The sequence below is a fragment of the Leptodactylus fuscus genome, chromosome 2 (genome assembly GCF_031893055.1).
Source record: "Leptodactylus fuscus isolate aLepFus1 chromosome 2, aLepFus1.hap2, whole genome shotgun sequence".
NCBI lineage: Eukaryota > Metazoa > Chordata > Amphibia > Anura > Leptodactylidae > Leptodactylus > Leptodactylus fuscus.
The window spans coordinates 215,145,684-215,163,008 of record NC_134266.1 but is presented as its reverse complement, the minus strand read 5'-3'; the positions used below and the strand labels follow the sequence as shown (position 1 = coordinate 215,163,008).

At 41.2% G+C, this 17,325-nt stretch overlaps 1 protein-coding gene across 1 annotated transcript in view; it reads right to left on the bottom strand.

Moving 5' to 3' along the window:
• The window catches only part of ACVRL1 (activin A receptor like type 1), a 64,546-nt gene extending 60,188 nt beyond the window's left edge, over nt 1–4,358 (bottom strand). Inside the window, exon 1 of the mRNA XM_075265532.1 lies at nt 4,113–4,358. The gene's annotated coding sequence lies outside the window, so the exon portion shown is untranslated. The remainder of the gene's footprint in view (nt 1–4,112) is intronic.
• Nucleotides 4,359–17,325: the final 12,967 nt, after the last annotated feature.

Genomic DNA, 17,325 nt, shown 5'->3' with positions numbered 1-17,325 from the left:
ACTATAGCAAAGCTAGTTCCCATAGCACAGTAATTACATGTGAGACCTTGGGGGCCAGATCATGTGACCCAGGGGTCGGAACCAGGTCTAAATAATCAGGAGTCTGCTGGATCAGATAAACTAATCTGAACTCCCTTTAATAGGAATTTAATGAAACATGGACCAGAATGGACATGTCGACCCACATATAAATGATGGCATTGAAAATCAATAGGACTGTGTGCTGCCTATAGTGAACATGGACAGCAGACACCCATGAATTCAAAGCATGTAAATAAGGCTTAAAGAGGACCTTTCACCATATCTGGGCACATGCAGTGTTATATACTGCTGGAAAGCTGACAGTGCGCTGAGTTCAGCGCACTGTCGGCTTTCCCGATCCGTGCCCGGTGTAAAGCGCTATCGGTCCCGGGACCGTAGGGCTTTACAGTCAGAAGGGCGTTTCTGACCATTAGCCAGAGACGTCCTTCTGCCTCGCGGCGCCAATCGCGCTGTGCTGTGGAGCGGGGAGGAACGCCCCCTCCCTCTCCTGATAATACTCGTCTATGGACGAGCTGTGTGAGCAGAGGGAGGGGGCGTTCCTCCTGGCTCCACAGCACAGCGCGATTGGCGCCGCGAGGCAGAAGGACGTCTCTGGCTAATGGTCAGAAACGCCCTTCTGACTGTAAAGCCCTACGGTCCCGGGACCGATAGCGCTTTACACCGGGCATGGATCGGGAAAGCCGACAGTGCGCTGAACTCAGCGCACTGTCAGCTTTCCAGCAGTATATAACACTGCATGTGCCCAAAAGTGATGAAAGGTTCTCTTTAAAACCCATAGTACAGGTTTTTATTACATTAAGATTTGTAGACATTTCGTCCATTATTCTGTGACTATATATAGCAGTGGCTTATCTACTGCAGATATTATTCCCCAACAATCTTGGAAGAAGCTTCTTCCTAAGTGAAGTGGTTAAGTAGTTAAGCCCATCTGATCGATGATGGGATCTATCAACACTAACAAGTAAACTGTCTGATGGGGGTAAAAAAAAAGCTGTAAGTCTAAGTCTGTGCAAATTGGCTGAAGATTGGCCAAGACTAGTTGATTATCCCTTAAGATATTTTTGGGCAAACACTGTCTGAAAATATCAAGCACGGATGTATACCATATTTTTAAGGCGGATCGTCGGACAAAATCAGCCATTTTGGCTGCCGATAGCTGATTGTATAGGGGCAGCATTGGGTAATGAACGACAGAATAGACAATTATATTTTTGGTTTAGCAACTGTTTAGTATATTCTTGCTATAGAATCCAGTATTTGTTATTCAACACCTATTTTTCCACAATATATCAAAAGGCTAAAGGTAGCCATAAGCATGATATAACTGTTGGCTGATGATTTATCTCATCCCATTTGGCTGAGCCTTCATGATTAATACATACCGTATAGAAGAACAGAGTGGGATGAGACCAGACATCTCTTGTACCTCTAATGGGGACAGAGAAGAGAGCATGCTGGAATGCAACATACCCAATCCTTCTTTTCCCCAATATCTGCCTGTGGAGAAGATTCAGGAGCTCCATATAGACGGGCAGATACACTAACACTGTCTAAAGTTAAGGTCCCACGTTATGGAAACACAACTTTTTTGTTGCTGATTTTGATGCAGTTTTTGGAGCCAAAGCCAAGAATGGCTACAAAAGGAATGGGAAATATATAAGAATTGCTTATACTTCTGCTCAATAAATTCCTGGCTTTGGCTAAGTAAAAAAAAAAACGCAAAACCTACAACAAAAAAAGATAAAAAGCTAATAGTTTGGTGGTGCACTTGGACTAAACAGTGTTAAACCACAACAGATTTATCACAGTGGTTGAAGCTGGATGATAAATCTGTTACATCTTTAGGTGAGGTGTAGTCTATGTTTACGAGGGGGACCCAAAATTTTCCAGAATGAGGCTGCTGCGCGCGTAGTTTTCGTAGTACGCGATTCTGCAGCTAATTATTTGTTCAACCACGCCTTCTCAGTCAGTGTGCCAAGCGGCATTGATGCGGAAGGTTTCGTCTACCCGCAGTGAATTTTCTTGCAAGAGCTGTTTTGTCCAGCCGTCGTTTTTCTACATGGAGAAGTTTTATGAGCAGCGCACGGCTGTTTTGCTTTCTGCTCGGGAAAAAAAGCATCGGAAACCGGTCAAATGTTGAAGACCGCTTACAAGGATGACGCTATGTGTCAAGCTCAAGTTTATTCGTGGTTCACCCGCTTTAAAAATGGTAAAATGTCAATTGATGATCAACCGCGTTCTGGACGTCCGTCAACTTCCCGAACGGACGAAAGTGTCCAAAAAATCAACGAGCTTGTGCGTGAAGATCGACGACGAACCATTGAGGAACTCGAAGAGTTGTCTGGAGTAAGTTTTATCGGAGGATTTGGGCATGTCACGGGTCGCTGCAGAGTTTGTGCCGCGGCTCTTGACTAATTGACAGAAAGAGCATTGAAGGAATTTTGTACAAAAAAAATAAATACACGCTTCTAAAACAACTTTTCTGGACACATTTGGGTACCCCCTGGTATATCACCTACTTTTTCTTTGAGACACAAAAAGTCCTGAAATTTATGGCAAATTTTTTGGGCACCCTGTTGCATCTTAAAACACCTCTTGTCAGATGAGCAGCAAAAAGTCTCTAAAATTAGTAAGAAATGGAGAGTACAGCATATATACCATTACCAAATATTACTTGTTATACCATTGGGTTCTGAAATTAGCGCCCTTGGTGTTTTGTCTACAATGTAGGGACCATAAAATACACATTATCATATAGCTGCACGGTGGCTAAGTGGTTAGCACTGCAGCACTGGAGTCCCAGGTTCGAATCCTGCCAAGGACAACATCTGCAAGGAGTTTGTATGTTCTCCCCGTGTTTTGCGTGGGTTTCCTCCGGGTACTCCGGTTTCCTCCCACACACCAAAGATATACGGATAGGGAATTTAGATTGTGAGCCCTATATGGGACAGTGACTGTCAATGTCTGTAAAGCGCTGCGGAATAGGATGGTGCTATATAAGTAAGCATAATAAATAATAGATGTTTTATATTATGAGCCAGAGTCAGGGCAGAATACTAGAAAACGTATAATATTCAAGTTAAGAAGTGATGATAAAACAAAAGTTTCTATGATGTGGGAATTATCGATGATTTAACTATTTCATGTGCAAATTATCTGCCCACTCACTAAAGCATTCAGCCCATGTCTGTTAGGCAGCACCAAAATACTGCGAAAATATGCCCAATGTGTTTTATTACATAACTAGTAAAGACACAATATACTAAACCTGTGGCAGTCGATACTGTGTTCGCTGTGATTTTTCTATATTTAATGGCAACAAATTGCATTACATGTGATTGTAAGCCCTTGCGGGCAGGGCCCTCTACTCCACTGTGCCAGTCGGTCATTGTTAGTATTATATCTACCTGTATATTTTGTGTACTGTATGTAACCCCCAAATGTAAAGCACCATGGAATTAATGGTTCTATATAAATAAACAATAATAATAATAATAATAGAGGTATAGCTTTGTAGGAACAGGTCTGGTAATATATCTTTTGTAGTGGTGTAATTTCTCTACACTACAGACTCCTTATATGTGTGATCGTGGCCTGTGAGAAGAATATCATCAGGGATTCTTATCCTTTCCGCTTAATAAGAACAAACTTCTTGAAAAGCGTACGGCACATTATGACACAGTTATACATTATGGACAAAATCGTACCCCGTCCTGTAAAAACAGGAATCCGTCCCCAAATATGCTTTTATTCAGCCTTGTGTGTGGGCCGAGGGGAGAACATATCGTAATAAAAAGTTTAAGAAGGAAAGCAACTATCCATACACATTTCATATATATCAACGTCTCTCTATATATAGATGTATCACTACACAAGGCATATGATAATGATATCTGTATATATACTGAGAGGCTGCCAGCAGATAGATACGGGCAGTGTGTTATCATGTCCGTCACACTACAATGAAGAAGGAAAGATTGTAAGAAGAGGGCAGCTGTCCAGTCTACAAGTCAGAGCCGAGACATTAGAGATATGGGGTCTGAGGAAAAGACAACTTTAGTGTACGTTACCTGCCCAAGGCTTGAGGAGCGACAAGAGCAGCTGGAACTGGGAGGTAGATCATTAAAAAGCCTTATTCATCCATTTAGGTTTTGTTCCTCAGCTTTCGTCTGTGATTCCTTCTTCCAGCTGGAAGTTTCTTTCAGTGCCTGCTCATGGTTTTCATTATAACTATGCACACCCGCGTCATGGCTTTTTAATGTCTTTAGTTTCCTCTCTCTAAAAACAGTCCTTTTTTCTGGCTACCAATCCCAGCACTTCCTGTTGGTCTTTTTTTTGTTAAATACAGGATGCAACACATGACACAGTTCCCTTTTCAGAGTCCAGCCACCGATGTGAAAGCTCAAATGAAATGGATTAATGAGAAGTGACTAAGAGGTCCTGGAGCTGCCATCTATCCACATGATAAACTGATCTGCTTTCTATGTGGCGGTGTATGCCTCTAGCTCTTATGTGTACTTTTACATTTTAAGGCAATTGTCCAATGTGTATATGGAATGGTAACATTTTGCTATTATTAGGATGATAAAATATGACGTCACCCTTACAGAACCTTTACAATTATACAAGAGACATTTTTTCCTGTTAATATTAAAATTGTTCCTTATATGTAAACTGGAGGACCTGTCTGCAGCTTCACCACATATATGTATGTAACTACGTGAAGAGCAAGAGCAATATCTTACCTATCTACATTGTACTCTCAAAGCTTATACCCTGTTTAAGTGCAGTTCAGCAAACTGCTTACAGTCTTCTAGAGGGTGGAGTATAAGACACACATTTAGTGGAATTAGGCCAGGGCCCCATGGGCTGGAAACACAGCGATTTGGCCGCAGTGGAAACGCTGCAAGAGAAATCGAGGTGTTTTACAGTAACTGCATAGTACATGGGATTCATGTGAATATTTGCATGTAAAACCGCAGTGCGGACACACTGCGGTTTCCCATAGATATAATTGTAACAGAAAGTCTGCAGAGGAAAACTCTGTGAACTTTCTGTTCAAAGCGCTGCGGGATGAACCGGGATGCGTTCCCACTGCGGTTTTTCTTGCAGCGCTTTAGCACTGTGTATCATCCTGTCGGTCTTAGCCTAAGGCTGTATTCACACCTGTGCTTGTTGCCTGTTTGGGCATTCCGTCATTCTGCAAGCAGGACTTTTCTCTCTGCATTTTTCGGGCGGAAACCCAGCGGACCCTATTATAGTCTATGGGGTCCATAGGTTTCTGCAGGTAAACACTTTTTTAAGCGGATTAGGTTTCCGTTCAGAGGGGTGTCCCTAAATGGACCCCATAAATGGAAACTTGAATGCCAGTGTGAACTATTATGCAGTCAGCACTTACTAACTCTGTAGCATGCCTCTCTATGGCTATGTTGCTGTGGCTCTTAACTTCCACTTTTCAGCAACACCACTCACATCTGATTGTGGATTGTCTACGAGGAAAGAAATTTATACAAATTTGTAATGGTGACATCTTACTACAGTTTACGCTGGAATTCAGTGAGCTCTTTAGAACGACCCATTCTTCCACAAACGTTTGTGACTGTATGTAGGTGTAAGGGCTGGATTTTCTTTACTTTTGGCAATGGGACTGAATTAATTACCTGAATTCAGTGAGTACATGGTGTGTCATGATACTTTTGTCCGTATAGTCAGGGGTGGTGTGTCACAGTGGGGATGGTGTGTTCATGGGGATGAGCAGTGTTACTTTTCTGCTACACATAGCACTTTGCATTTAGGCCAAAAAGTTCAACTTTGGTCTCATATGACCAGAGCACCTTCTTCCATATGTTTGCTGCTTCCCCTATATGACTTGTTGCAAACTGCAAATGGCACTTCTCATGTTTTTCTTTCAACAATGGTTTTCATCGTGCCACTCTACCATATAGGCCAGATTTGTGGAGGGCACAACTTCTAGTTGTCCTGTGGACAGATTCTCTGACCTGAGATGTGGATTTCTGCTGCTCCTCCAGAGTGACCATGGGCCTCTAGCCAGCTTCTCTGACCGGTTCTCTCCTTGCTTGATGTGTCAATTTAGGTGGACAGCCATGTCTTGGTAGGTTTGCAGTTGTAATACTTTTTCTATTTTTGGATGATGTATTGAACAGTGCTCCTTGATATGTTCAAAGCTTGGGATATGTTTTTATAACCTAAACCTGCTTTAAACGTCTCCACAACTTTATCACTGACCTGTTTGGTGAGTTCCTTGGTCTTCATGATGCTGTTTGTTCACTGGTGTTCTCTAACAGACCACTAAGGCCTGGTTTACATCTGAGTTCGGTAATCTGTCCGGGGAGTCCACATAGACTCTATATGGGGACCCCCCGAATGGAATACCGAATGCATTGGCAAGTGGTGAGCAGTGAAAGCATATGGACCCCATAGACTATAAGGAGGTCTGTATGCTTTCCATGCCCTGTCCACATGAGTCATGCGGACATGAAAGTAGATCGTGAAGTACTTTTCTGTCTGCATGTTCCGTGCGGACAACACGCAGAAAGCACATGGACCCCGTTATAATCTATGGGGTCTGTGTGCTTTAGTTCTCTGCTTGTCAATGCGTTTGGTATTCAGTGGGGGGGTCCGCATGCGGACTCCCTGAACAGATTACTGAATGCAGATGTGAACCAGGCCTAAGGCCTTCACAGAATTGGCGTATGTATACTGAGACTAAATTACACACAGTTAGACTCTGTTAACTAAAGAAGTGACTTCTGAAGGCAATTATGCGCACTGGATTTTATTTAGCGGCATCAGAGGACAGGGGGCTGAATACTTTTGCATGTCTCATTTTTCAGATTTTTGTTTGATTAAAATTTTCAAAACCATGTACTATTTTCATTCCACTTCACAATTATCTTTTACTTTGTTTTGGCCTATGACTTAAATCTCAATAAAATACATTTAGGTTTGAGGTTGTAAGGTGACAAATTTTGTGAAAAAGTTCAAGGGGTATGAATACTTTTGCAAGCCACTGTACATGGCAGGATGAAAAAATGCTAGACAGTGCTAAAATAGTGCAAAAAATGCTAAAGTCAATGCATTTTTACTGCGTTTTTATCTGCCTCATTTTCACTCTCTTTTCGGCAGCATTTTTATCTATCTTTGCAATTTTTTTTTCAGAGCGTTTTTTTTTTTTTTAGCTACATATGCCTATATATTTTTGATCTGAGTTCTGTTTTTATTCAAGTGTGCTACATGAGTTTGTCAGACCTTGCTTTTTTAATAATGCATTTCCATGCAGATTCTTTCCTGACCCATTTTTTCAGCATATGTTTTAGCTCTAAAAACAAACAAAAAAATTGTCTTGTATGTTTTTGGTTTTTATTTAACTCCTCAAGTAGATTTAACGTATATACTCAAGTATAAGCCGAATTTTTCAGCACAGTTTTTGTGCTGAAAAAGCCCCCCTCGGCTTATACTCGAGTCAAGCAAAATATACATATATATATATATTTTTTTTTTTGGGAGGGGTTGTCTATGACCATCCGCAATAGTAATATATAGAATCTCCCATAAAATAGTGGGAAAAAAAAGCTTTAAAAAAATATAATAAAGTAAATAAAAGTTCTAAATCACTCAATCCTAAATACCCTATATTCAGCCAGGCTGAATTCCAAGTGGGGGAAAAAACCCAGGGAAGGGGCAGACAGACAACCAAAACACCCCCTCCCCTTCTCCAGCAACTACTGCACCCAAAAACTCCGACCATTTTCATTTTTGAAATTTTCCAGCAGCTGCTGCATTTCCCCCCATCGGCTTATACTCGAGTCAATAAGTTTTCCCAGTTTTTTGTGGTAAAATTAGGGGCCTCGGCTTATATTCGGGTCGGCTTATACTCGAGTATATACGGTATACCTCCCTATCCTCATGGTATAAGATCACAAAGGAGGAAAAAAACTCCATTGTAGCACTTTTCGGTAGTTAATTGATATGGAGGAACCAAAGTCTGGTGGGTTATTTGTTGTGGATATATAGATGAGCTGATTTTTATCCTGGGAGTATATGAGTTTTCTGAGAGTATAATAAAGTGTTTGCGGTTTTAATTGCTTGTGTAGTGTCACACTATGTGCAGCTTCTTCAGTCTTTTTTGTCCAGCATTAACTAGATTTTATTAATGATTGAAAGGAGATTTGGACCAGAATACTTTGGAGAAGGTCAGAGTGACCAGTCGGGCGTGTTGGACATATTGAAAAAGGTCAGACAGGAGGATCATAGTGTAAAAAATGTGACATTGAAATTTTTTACTTTCTTTGTAATCTTTTTTTCATGAGATTTGGGATTTACGAATCTACTTGAAGAATTTTAAAGACTAAAAACTCTTTGATATAACACTTGACCAGCAGAACATTTTTTTTATAGCTTCAGGTGTGTGTATATACATTGCTTTCCTGGGAACAAACTTATCCATTTATTTTATTGTAATACTTTAGCGTTAGTCCCTAACCTCAATTTGGTTCTTGTTGTACCTCTCTGGTAATTGACCCTGGTTTTGTTCCTGGCTTTGACCTACATGTAATGTTTTTTGCTGACTACTATTAACAGCTAGCGAGATCCTGACCACACTTTGCTACACCAACTGAAGACTACTACAGGGATCCCCACCCAGTAGATTTCCTGTAGTAAAATCCACATCCCTATACCAGGGGAAATACCAAGGAATACCTTAGACAATACACTTCGGTTTAACCAGCGCCAGTGAGACTGTGGCTTAGAAGATCCACTGCCAACAGTACAACAGTATCACCAGGCCTTTTGTGCCTATGCCTATTAATAGAGATCAACTGGTCAACCACGTAACCCAAGTATCCAGGACTTCAAAGAACTACTCAGGCATTTCCTGCTCCTTTTTTGTCTCAAGAGAATCAGAAAGTCTCTCATGTATGCCCCCAGCTTGACATTTCTATTTGGATTTGGACCCTAAGACTTGTTCATGGTTTATTAACCATTGCAATGAGCATTTTCTATTATTATGTTTGTAAGTTTTGCTCCCACAGGATGAGCATGGTCTACATATCTTCCATTTAATCTCGTGATGACTTAGTCCGAGCAGCAACCTTATGATAGCCATACCCGGGTGCTAAAGCTTGCGATCGGTACCCACACTGATCGCAGGCATTGACTCCTCGGGTGCCTCGGTCAAAGTTGACTGAGGCACCATTTTAGCATCGGCGCCTGGGCGCTGCTATTTTGCTGGGGATTGCCAGCACCCAGTGCAAGCTCCAGAGCCGACATTCTGTTGCTATGGCAGCCAGGAACCTTGTGAAGGCTCCCAGGCCTGTCATTGAATAGTCTCTATTGTAGGCTACTCAATGTACTCTGCAATAGAACTGCTGTTTTTTTTGCAATAAATGCAAAAAAATTTTTAAAAAGTAAAAAAAAAAAGAAAAAGAAAAAATATTAAATGTTCAAATCACGCCCCCTTTCCCAAGAACACATATAAAAGTACTTAAATACTGTGAAACACATACACATTAGGTAATCCTGTTCCCAAAAATGCCCGGTCTACAAATCTATAAGAATATTTTATGGTAAATACTCTAGCGGGAAAAGGAAATCAAATGTGCCAAACCGCCGTTTTTCACTGTTTTGCCTAGTATTATAATTTGAATAAAAAGTGATCAAAGCAATAGCCATTCCCTAAAATGGTATAACTAAAAAGTACACCTGGTCCCATAAAAAAGACGTCCTATACATTCCCATATACCGAAGTGTAAAAAAGTTACGGGAGTCAGAATATGGTGACTTTTAGTAAAAAAACATTTTTTGCCACAGCTTTGGATTTTTGATAAGGGGTTAAAATGTAAATAAAACCATATAAATTTGGTATCCTTGGAATCAGACCAAAGCATAAAATACAGATGACAAGTCATTTTGACTGCACCGTGAACGCCGTAAAAATTAAGCCCGTAAGAAAGTCGCACTAATGCACTTTTTCTTTAGATCCACCCCATTCTGAATTTTTTCCAGCTTCCCAGTACATTGTACAGAATAATTAATAGTAGCATCATGAAGAAAAATTTGTCCTGCAAACATTAAAACCTCATATGGCCCTGATAGCAGAAATTTAAAAAAATTATGGAGTATGGAAAGGGGGGTTTGAAAAGTTAAAAACGAAAATGGAAAAATGCCTGTGGCGGGAAGGGGTTAAACTTTTATATTTTGTGGAGTTTTTTTATATACCGTATATACTCGAGTATAAGATGACTTTTTCAGGACAGTTGTAATGCTGAAAAAGCTCCCCTCGGCGTATACTCGAGTCAGGGTCCTGAGCCCCAACTATTAATCCTCATTTTGTTAATACAAGTGCATTGTAATTATTAAAATTAGGGGCCTCGGCTTATATTCGGGTCGGCTTATACTCGAGTATACTTTCAGGATCAGATCCTAGGAACCTTGAACTCTAGGGGTCTGATCGCTCATACTACTCACTGCCTCTGGCAGCGTGTAATAGAGTCAACCTAATGACAAACATGGGATCCTTCAATAGCTCTCTCCATACACCTCTTCACACCCAATGATGTATGTGTATGTGATTTTGCAAAGCTAAGTAAATAAAAATTCTGCAGAATTGTAAAGATTTTCTCTGATCATTTTAGTGGTGACCGTCTTATTTTTGTGATCAGTTGCCAATGAGTAGTAGACTATGAATGCAGGAGCTCTTTATGGTCTAGCACTTGTCAGAAAACTTGGCATGATTTCTTTTTTGTGGGCAAATTATCAGGCAAAGACATTGCATGCATGAGAAGATAACTTCACCACTATCAGAAAATCATTGTGGTTATCTTCTCATGCATGCAAATGTCCTTGCTTGATAATCTGACCAAAATAAAGAAATCATGGCTGGGTCTTCTGAAGAGTCCACAACATAAAAACGTTTCTGCATTCAAGGTCATATCCGTTTGTTGGTAACTGATCAGGACAAACTGCAGTCCTGGGGAAAAATTAACAATGCCGCCCCAAATGCTGATATACAGTCCTATGAAAAAGTTTGGGCACCCCTATTAATCTTAATCATTTTTAGTTCTAAATATTTTGGTATTTGCAACAGCCATTTCAGTTTGATATATCTAATAACTGATGGACACAGTAATATTTCAGGATTGAAATGAGGTTTATTGTACTAACAGAAAATGCGCAATATGCATTAAACCAAAATTTGACAGGTGCAAAAGTATGGGCACCTCAACAGAAAAGTGACATTAATATTTAGTAGATCCTCCTTTTGCAAAGATAACAGCCTCTAGTCGCTTCCTGTAGCTTTTAATCAGTTCCTGGATCCTGGATAAAGGTATTTTGGACAAACAATTCAAGTTCAGTTAAGTTAGATGGTCGCCGAGCATGGACAGCCCGCTTCAAATCATCCCACAGATGTTCAATGATATTCAGGTCTGGGGACTAGGATGGCCATTCCAGAACATTGTAATTGTTCCTCTGCATGAATGCCTGAGTTGATTTGGAGCAGTGTTTTGGATCATTGTCTTGCTGAAATATCCATCCCCGGCGTAACTTCAACTTCGTCACTGATTCTTGAACATTATTCTCAAGAATCTGCTGATACTGAGTGGAATCCATGCGACTCTCAACTTTAACAAGATTCCCGGTGCCGGCATTGGCCACACAGCCCCAAAGCATGATGGAACCTCCACCAAATTTTACAGTGGGTAGCAAGTGTTTTTCTTGGAATGCTGTTTCTTTTTGGACGCCATGCATAACGCCTTTTTTTTTATAACCAAACAACTCAATCTTTGTTTCCAAAATGAAGTTGGCTTCTCCAAATGTGCTTTTGCATACCTCAGGCAACTCTATTTGTGGCGTACGTGCAGAAACGGCTTCTTTCTCATCACTCTCCCATACAGCTTCTCTTTGTGCAAAGTGCGCTGTATTGCTGACTGATGTACAGTGACACCATCTGCAGCAAGATGATGCTGCAGCTCTTTGGAGGTGGTCTGTGGATTGTCCTTGGCTGTTCTCACCATTCTTCTTCTCTGCCTTTCTGATATTTTTCTTGGCCTGCCACTTCTGGGCTTATCAAGAACTGTCCCTGTGGTCTTCCATTTCCTTACTATGTTCCTCACAGTGGAAACTGACAGGTTAAATCTCTGAGACAACGTTTTGTATCCTTCCCCTGAACAACTATGTTGAACAATCTTTGTTTTCAGATCATTTGAGAGCGGGCTGTCCATGTTCGGCGACCATCTAACTTAACTGAACTTGAATTGTTTTGTAGAAAGAAATGGTCCAAAATCCCTTCATCCAGGATCCAGGAACTGATTAAAAGCTACAGGAAGCGACTAGAGGCTGTTATCTTTGCAAAAGGAGGAGCTACTAAATATTAATGTCACTTTTCTGTTGAGGTGCCCATATTTTTGCACCGGTCAAATTTTGGTTTAATGCATATTGCGCATTTTCTGTTAGTACAATAAACCTCATTTCAATCCTGAAATATTACTGTGTCCATCAGTTATCAGATATATCAAACTGAAATGGCTGTTGCAAACACCAAAATATTTAGAACTAAAAATGATTAAGATTAATAGGGGTGCGCAAACTTTTTCATAGGACTGTAGCACCAGTGCCAACATATTCAGTGAACATAGAAGTTAGGTGCAGCACTTCCAGTGGCAGCCCCTTTATTAAAGGGGTATTCCCACGTCGCATACTCACCACTCTTCGCTGCTGTAAATTCTTCTTTCTTCCTGCTTTGTTGTGTCATTGGTGGGCGGGGTTACATATGCAAAGCCAGCGGCGAGATGCCGCTGGTCCTGCGTGCGCGCTCATAGATGGTGAGACCAGTCAGTTCTCCAGCCTTCACAATGCAATACAGACCTGGCATCCGCTGTAATAGAGAGGCGAATGCCGGGGAGTGTTAGACGCCGACACGGGTGCCTGCGACATTGCTACGCTCCTGCCCTGCATGAAGCCAGCAGCGGCAGGAGCAATGCTGCTATTCCGGAGGGGGGGGGGGCAGAGGAGCGGAATAGCAGCATTGCTCCTGCCTCTGCTGGCTTCATGCCAGGAGCGTAGCGATGTCGCAGGCACCCGTGTCGGCGTCTAACACTCCCCGGCATCCGCCTCTCTATTACAGCGGATGCCGGGTCTGTATTGGCGGCCCCTTCCCCCAAAGTACAAACTACCCCACCCCCCCCCCCTCCAGGCTCGCTCCCGTGCACTTAGCCCCTCCTCCCTCAGAGCAGCAGATACATCACTTGACTTATGACCAGATAAGTCAAGGGATGTGTCAACAGAGAAATGAATAAAGTAAGATAGTGGACAAACAAAGCAGTTTTGCTGAAGCAGTGTATTTAGGAAAAGTCTTACATTCACATTAACAAGCAGTATAGATAGGATCCTTGTGATAAGACAACCCCTTTAATGCCCCCATTTCTTCCCCAAAACAATAACTAAGAACTACCCCCCATTTGCCCACACACAATTCAAAAGACCACCTAATCAGTTTCTGCACCCCTTCATTGGTTATTATAAGTCTTCCTTATAAATAATAAGAAAGAATAAAGAGATGGTAGAATAGTGATAATTCAATATATTTGCTACATATCTTTCTTTTCATTGATACATTATCTTAATATGGTGCACTTAGGCCCAGTTCCCTTCAGCATTTGGGTTTCCGTTCGGGGGAGTCCCAAACAAACGACAATGCATGTTGTTTTTGTGTGGACTGTCACACTGCCGTTTTCGGAACACATTTGGGTAAATTTATTGAGACTGGCGATTTCTATTGTAAATTGGTGGACCGGGTCATCTTTGCCCTGGCTCACCTAGATTACTCCACCCGCTGTCTACAAAACTAGCAGGCAGGGGTGCATTTTTGGCCACTTTCGAAGAGCTGTAGCCTTAGTAAGTGTAGTAAGTGTGGGCTATTGATTTCAATATGTGTACTTGCATGACCGTTTTTTTTTACTGTCCCTTTTCACGGATCCCCAATACAATGAAGTCTAAAAGGAATCAGTGAAAACAGATGCCCCACAGAAGCAAAACAGCTGTGAAAAAAATGGAGCACTTCCCTATTTTTCATGGTCATGTGAATGTAGCCTATGTATGTTTATCCAGTGCATTGGGAACACTGCTGAAAGTTTTTATGCACCACATAGAGACAGAAAGTCTCCAGTCAGCCTTGCTTTGCAGAAACATATTCTTCTCTTTGACACTGTAAAGGTTGCCCAAACTACTGAAAGTATTGACATATAACTATATTATCAAAATCATCAACTTTTATAAAAAAAATAACCCATATGCTATAAAAAATGATGAGATATGTTTTAAATTGCACTGTACAGAGATCTTTGGTTATAACCTACAACCCCATCTTGTGGTGATTTTAATCCTTGCTGCAAAATCACTACAGTGGATACCATAGAACTGTACGACACTTGGTGAATCTGCACTAGGATATCCTTACCTGGTGCAGATCTGCATTAAGCAAATTTCTTTCATTGTAAGTGTGCATTCAGTGTTCATTATTCCACACACATTTTTTTTTCTGGAGCGTGTAAACGGGCATGACAAAATTCCTATACATTGACAAGAGAATGCTAGCAAATTTGTATGCTGTTTCCCATGATATATGTCAATTGCTATGGCCTCTCCCGAGAACTCCTCCTACCAGTGGTGTCAGGTTGCTATGGCACCTGGCAATAACTGATGATGTCACTAACAGTTTTTTAAATTATTATTATTTATTTATATAGCATCATTAATTCCATGGTGCTTTACATTTGGGGGTTACATACAATACACAAAATATACAGGTAGATATAATACTAACAGTGACCGACTGGCACAGTGGGGTAGAGGGCCCTGCCCGCGAGGGCTTACAATCTATGGGATCTGGTGCTGTCTCCCTGAAATGCTAACTAGTTTTAGGGTAAATTCACACAATTTTTTTGCAGGCAGATTGGAGATGGAGGCACCTTCCATCTGTCCCATTTATTCAAATGAGTCAAGAGCAGATTTTTTCCTCTGCTTTTTTTTTCTGCTAGAGAAACAAGACCTATCTTCAGGTGGATTCCGCCTTGTAAACCCCATTTAAAGGGATTCTACCATTAAAAAACTTTTTTTTCTAGGTAACACGTCGGAATAGCCTTTAGAAAGGCTATTCGTCTCCTACCTTTGGAAGTGATCTCCGCCGCGCCGTTCGTTCGAAATACCGGTTTGTACCGGTATGCTAATTAGTTCTCTTGCAGCGATGGGGGCGTCCCCCAGCGCAGAAAATGTGATGGGGGCGTCCCCATTGCTGCTCGAAAACCGACTCCAGTGCCGCCTCTGTCTTCTTCCGCCTCTGTCTCTGTCTTCCGCCCCATCCTTCTTCGGCTTGACGTTGGACGTCTGCGCAGTACGCTCTGTTCAGCGAACTTCACCGAACGTACTGCGCATGCCCGCGGCCATAGTGCCGACACCGCAATTTCGCGCATGCGCAGTATGTTCGGCGAAGTTCGCCGAACTGAGCGTACTGCATAGGCGTCCGACGTCAAGTCGAAGAAGGAAGGGGCGAATGCATTAAGAAGACAGAGGCGGCACTGGAGTCGGTTTTCGAGCAGCAATGGGGACGCCCCCATCGCATTTCCTGTGCTGGGGCCCGCCCCCATCGCTGCGAGAGAAATAATTAGCATACCGGTATTTCGAACGAACGGCGCTTCCAAAGGTAGGAGACGAATAGCCTTTCTAAAGGCTATTCTGACGTGTTACCTAGAAAAAAAAGTTTTTTAATGGTAGAATCCCTTTAAATGAATGGGAGGCAGAAGAAAACTGCTAGCTGTATTTTGCAATGTTTTTTGAGCATTTTTTTTTGCCTCCCTTTCATTTTGATGTTGTCTGCAAGGTGAAATCCATCTGAAGATAGGACATTATGCTTTATTTATCACCTCAGGGTCCATTCACACAGAGTTTTTTGGCAAGGATTTTGGCGCTGAATCCGTGGCAGAATCCACGTGGAAAAAACACCTCCCCATAGAGTTCTTTGGGCTCTGCTAGCATTTTTTTTTCCGCTAGCGGATTTTTTCTACTAGTGGGAAAAAGCTTCCTTCATGCAGGTTCTGCCTGCAAAAACCAACACAGTCAATGGGAGGCAGAAAATCCAAGTGGAATTGGCAAAAACTGAGTGGAAAAACTGATAGTGTTTTTTTCAAGGTCCATACACTGTGGAGGAAAAAAACATTTCCTAATTCCTTAAGTGGATTTTTTCCTTGCGAAAAAACTCAGTGTGAATGGATCCTTAAGGACAGGGCCATTTTTGTTTTTGCATTTTTGTTTTTCCTTCCCCACATTCCAAGAGCCATAACGTTTTCATCTTTCAGTTCACAGACTCACACAATGGCTTATTGTTTGCAAAACAAATTGCACTTCGTAATGGCATCATTCAATATGCTGTGTAATGTACTGAGAAGCTGGAAAAAAATTCTAAATGAGGGGCAATTTGAAAAAAAATGCATCTGCACCAATTTTATATGGGTTTAACTTTTATGGCGTTCACTGTGTGGTAAAAATGACATATTACTTGTATTCTGTGGGTCAGTACGATCATGGCGATACCAAATTTATATAGTATTTGTAATATTTTGATACCTTTTAAAAAATGAAAAACTTTGCAAAATAGAATTTTTTTTGCGTCGCCATATTGTGACACCTGTACCCTTTTTATATTTATATGCATGGAGCTGGGTAAGGCTTGATCACTTTTTATTACATTTTTTTATAGGAGGCAAAGTGTTAAAACCCCCCGCTATTTGGCTATTTTGATTTTTTTAGCCGCTATGCCATTCACTGTATGGGAAACTAGGAAATGGGCTAATACCAAGACAATGACACAGTAGTGGAACAAGAATCGATATACTGGAAATACAAAGCAAGTCCACTAAAAAATCTAAAAATCTCATGTTTATTAATTACAAAAATTTCAATACAAAAAGAGCAAATATGGGGAAAGGAGTCACGACTCAAGAAACTAAGCCATGTGCATCTGTTGGGTAAGTGTAGGGGTACATTGCTTCACATTATGTTTATTCTTGTAATTTCATGAGTGTGCACATGGCTTTGTTTGTAGTAGCCTGCTTTGCTGTTATACACTATGCTAGTTATTTTTTGGGTTGATTTCCTTATATAACCATTTTGCAACCATGTGCTTGCATTTTTTACATTGTTAAGCAGTGTCCCCCTCATTTCACCACCTGATCAAATTCACACATGGGAGTTTCTTGGAACATGTGACTT